Source organism: Triticum dicoccoides, chromosome 7A (assembly GCF_002162155.2).
Source record: "Triticum dicoccoides isolate Atlit2015 ecotype Zavitan chromosome 7A, WEW_v2.0, whole genome shotgun sequence".
In the NCBI taxonomy this organism is placed as follows: Eukaryota; Viridiplantae; Streptophyta; class Magnoliopsida; order Poales; family Poaceae; genus Triticum; species Triticum dicoccoides.
This window is the reverse complement of record NC_041392.1, coordinates 516279612-516284023: the sequence shown is the minus strand read 5'-3', so window position 1 is coordinate 516284023 and position 4412 is coordinate 516279612.

The following is a 4412-nucleotide window of genomic DNA, read 5'->3' as shown; positions in this document are numbered from 1 at the left end:
ACTAATCTTCGGAGAATCATTGAAGAAGGTTTCTATCCACATGACCGAAGCAACTTCACTCCAAGAGAAGCCGTGGATAATCAATTCAATGAGAATGCTCTCTTCATCATCCAAGATGCAATTCCACCCGAAGATCTTCCTCACCTCCGGCCCTATGCCATAGCCAAAGATACATGGTACCAAGTTGTTTCTCTCTACCGGGAAGCGCAAGCATTCAACGCTCTAACTATGAAGTGGTGCAAGATGAAGCCGATGAGTTTGCTATGAAGGAAGATGAAGAACCTCGTGAGCTTTATCAAAGAGTAACCAAACTCGCGGTTTCACTCCGAGATCATGGGAGCAAGGACACGGATGACAATTGGATCAAGCGCAAATTCCTCAAGGCAATGATGCCTTACCACAAGGCTATGTCCTCCATCATTCGTCAAAGGACGGACTTCCACACCTTGTCCTTAAGTGAGGTGTTGGATGAGTTTGTGGCTATGAGCATCTTGGACAAGACCGCCTACAATGCGGTGCTTCGCTCTCAAAGGGCAAAGAAGCCCAACCTTGCATTGAAGGCCAAGGTTTGTGTTGAATAAGAAGAAGAGGAAGAAGAGGAAAGCAACCTCGAAGATACAAAGTATGCCTATCATGAACACATGGCACTTGCTTCAAGGCAATTTTGGAGCAAGAAAAACTCAAGGCCAAACTTCAACAAGAACATCTCAAGTGGCACGAAGAGCAAGCAACGTGTGAGGACTTGCTATAATTGTGGCAATGTGAGCCATTTTGTTGCGGAGTGCCCGTATGAGAAGAGGGAAGACAATGGTGGCAAGCTCATCCAAAAGGACAAAGCCAAGTCTTTCCTAAACAAGAGAAACTTTACCAAGAAGACCCCTCACAAGGCGTTGGTGGTTCAAGAAGAGTACCATGAGGATGATGATGATGATGAAGATGGTGAGTCGGTTGCCATGGCCTCCGTTGCCATTGCAACAACTCCACGAGTGTCTCTCTTCGACTCACCCAATGAGAACAACACCGCCAAGTGCCTCATGGCTAAAGTCACCAACAAGGTAACCCCCAACATCAAAACTACCATCATTAATAATCCTTCCTTGATGGATTGCATTGATGAATATGAGGGATCTAGTGTGGAGGAAAATGAGTTTGGGTCCTTTATGGTTAAACTCAAGGGTAAATCCAAGAAGCATTTCATTGCTCTCTTGGAACAACTTGGTGAAGCCAATGACATGATCGAGGCTCACGAAGATACTATCTACAAGATGGAGGGGCATAGTCATGACTATGCCGATGAGATTTCGGATCTTTCCAATGCTCTTGAGGAAGAGCGTGGTCTTCGTTTGGCTCTTGAGGAGTCACACAACGTTGATCACGCTAAGTTAAAGACAGATTTTGATCATGCTCTTGTTGTTTCTTGTGTGCTAAACTCCGAGAAGGCCAAGCTTGGGGTTGATCTTGCTAGACTCAAATAGGAGTTTGACCTACTTGACAAGGCTCACAAGGTCTTTAAGGGTGCTCATGCTAGCCTCAAAGAGTCTCATGATCAACTTCAAGTAAAGCTAACCAAGGAGAAAGCCAATTTTCCTCGTATGATGTTAATTTATAATGCAAATGCTACTAACCCATGTTGTGAGCATGTGCATCTTGTTGAGGAGAACGCTAAGTTAAAGGTGCAACTTGAGAAAGGTCTTGTGTCTTGCATACAAGGCGAGAAGAACCTTAACGACCTTTTGACCAACCAAAAGGGAGTTGTGGCCAAGGAAGGGATTGGGTACATGCCCAAGTCCAAGAACAACAAGAAGAATGACAAGGCCAAATGACCTCCTCCTCTCAAGCAAATCTTTGTGAAGGAGGGAGAGGGTGCTACTAAGGAGAAGGAGAAGAACACCGTGAGGGGTAGTGATGCCAAGAAGGGCAACACTTCCCTTCCCAACAAAGTCGGCGACTTTAACCCTTCTTATGTTTTGTGCCGTGCTAGACATGGGCATGTTTATGCCAAATTTGTTGGTTCTCCTTATGAGTACATTGAATGGTCTATTTGGGTTCCTAAGACCCTTGTTACTAACATCAAAGGACCCATTACAAAATGGGTACCTAAAACCAAGCATTGATCTCTTGTAGGTGTTTGCTTCCGGTGGGGGTTCATGGTTGCTCGATAGTGGAGCTACTAATCATATGACTGGAAGTAAGGACTTGGTGGTGGACGTGCAAAAGATTACATCCATGCCCACCAAAATCGAGTGGGGTGACGCCTCGTCCTCTAAGGTATTGGGACTCGGCAAGGTTGTCATTTCTCATGATCTTACGATCGAGAAGGTCATGCTTGTTGAGTCCCTTGCATACAATTTACTTTCCGTTCGTCAACAAGCACTCATGGGTTTTGCCACATTCTTTGATGTTGATACCATGGCCCTCTTGTGGAGCAAGACACTTAAAGTGGCCTTTGTTGGGCATGTCGAAAACGGCCTCTATGTGATCAACTTTTTGGAGCGACTCACTAAGACCGCGACATGCCTAATGGCTAAAGTTGATGTGGGATGGCTTTGGCATCGCCATCTTGCCCATGTCAATATGATATCTTTGCAAAGTCTTCTCAAGGGGGACCACGTCCGTGGACTAACAAATGTTAGTTTTGCCAAAGATCGTGCTTGCAGTGCTTGTATCGAAGGAAAGCTACATGAAAAGGCTCACCCTCCCACAACAATCATTTTCTCGAAGAGGCCTTTGGAGCTCCTTCAAATGGATCTCTTTGGGCCTCCATCTTTTGATAGTCTTGGGGGTAGGAAGTATTGCTTGATGATTGTGGATGATTATTCAAGATACACTTGGGTATATTTCTTCAAGAGGAAGAGTGAGACCCAACAAACCGTCATCGACTTTGCAAATGAGGCTCAACATCAACACAATGCAAAGATCTTGACTATAAGAAGTGACAACGGCACCGAGTTCAAGAACTACACCTTGGATGAGTTTCTTAGTGATGAGGGGATTGCATATCATATTTTATTGCATTTCGTCTCGCGATCCTCGAAATCCTAAGCAGCTCAAGGACCCTCGAAGAGAGTTGGGGATTTGCCCGGTTTTCAAATTTGATTTTATCAAATTCTTAAACGAGGATTTTGGTTTTAATTATTTTTCTCTCCAAAAATATTTCATATTAAAATATATGAGAGGAGATAATATGAATTCTCCAAAATAAATGAAATGTTGGAGGAAAAATATAAAATCAATATTTGTTTTTATTTGGATTTTATTTGCAATTTTGTTTGCATTAGAAAAATTGCACGTTTTCAAAATTGCATTTTAGGGCCAAGAAAATGTTCATCTCGTTCTAAATATTTCATTTAGATGGTGAAAATTTGTTTTGGCATTTTTAGATGTTCATTTTATTATCTAGGATTTTTTTAGTTTCGACAGAATTATTTAAAAAAAGTGTGCGTGGCTAACTGGGCCGAAGCCCAGCCGCCGGCCCACCTCCCCCGCGACGCCATCTCCCTCAGGAGGCCGACGCCGCCATGCCACCCCGGACCGGAGTCCGGCTAGGACTCCGCCCTGCCGCCCCTTTGCCCCCTCCCCAAGGCACCCCTCCCCTTATATACCCCCCCGGCCACCACCATCCGCCACCGCCGCCTCGCCATGCCGCGCCGCCTCGCCCCACCGTCGCCGCCGTGTCTCGCCGGACCGACAAGGTAGTCCCTGGTTTTTTTAAGAAAACTGATCCATTTTTTAGAGAAAACCCTAGTTCGTTTTTTTCGGTTCGCCAGTTTTTTCCGGTTTTTCTTTTTAGCGGACGTTCGTCCGTACGTTCGTTTAATGAACGGTTTTCGCTCATTAGTTACAGACAACGAACGCTCATTCGTTAGCCTGTTCGTCAGTTTTCTTTTATCAGATTTTTCTGCAGTTATTTCTGATCCGATTTTCATTTTAGTTTATCTTTTCGCTCGTTAGTCGGAATCAGGCGATTCAAGCGCCTAGATCTTCGTCTCGAGACCCTCTTTCCGCTTAACCAACTTGAACAAGCTTTTGCTACTATAAAATTTGACCTAGGTCCAGATTAGTAACGGATCTTGTTTCTTTCGCTGCTTTAGTTTCGTTGCTCCGTTTGATTTGATTCTTTTTGCAAACCGAAGTTCTTAAGTTGAACTTTCTGGTTAGATCTTATTATTTGAGTTTTACCCATGCTTCTTTGCTTGAGTGCTTATGTATGATATTGTTTGTGTGCGATAGAATTCCCGGAGTGCGAAGCGTGTTATTTGGAGTCTCTAGGTTACGCGGATCGTCAGCAAGGCAAGTAACACTTTGATCACATCCCTTTATCACCCAGTTTTTATGCATTAGTTCCAACCCTCGAACATTGTGTGGTTAGGATGGCATTAACATGTGGGTTGGGAAGTAGTTGATGAGGTAGA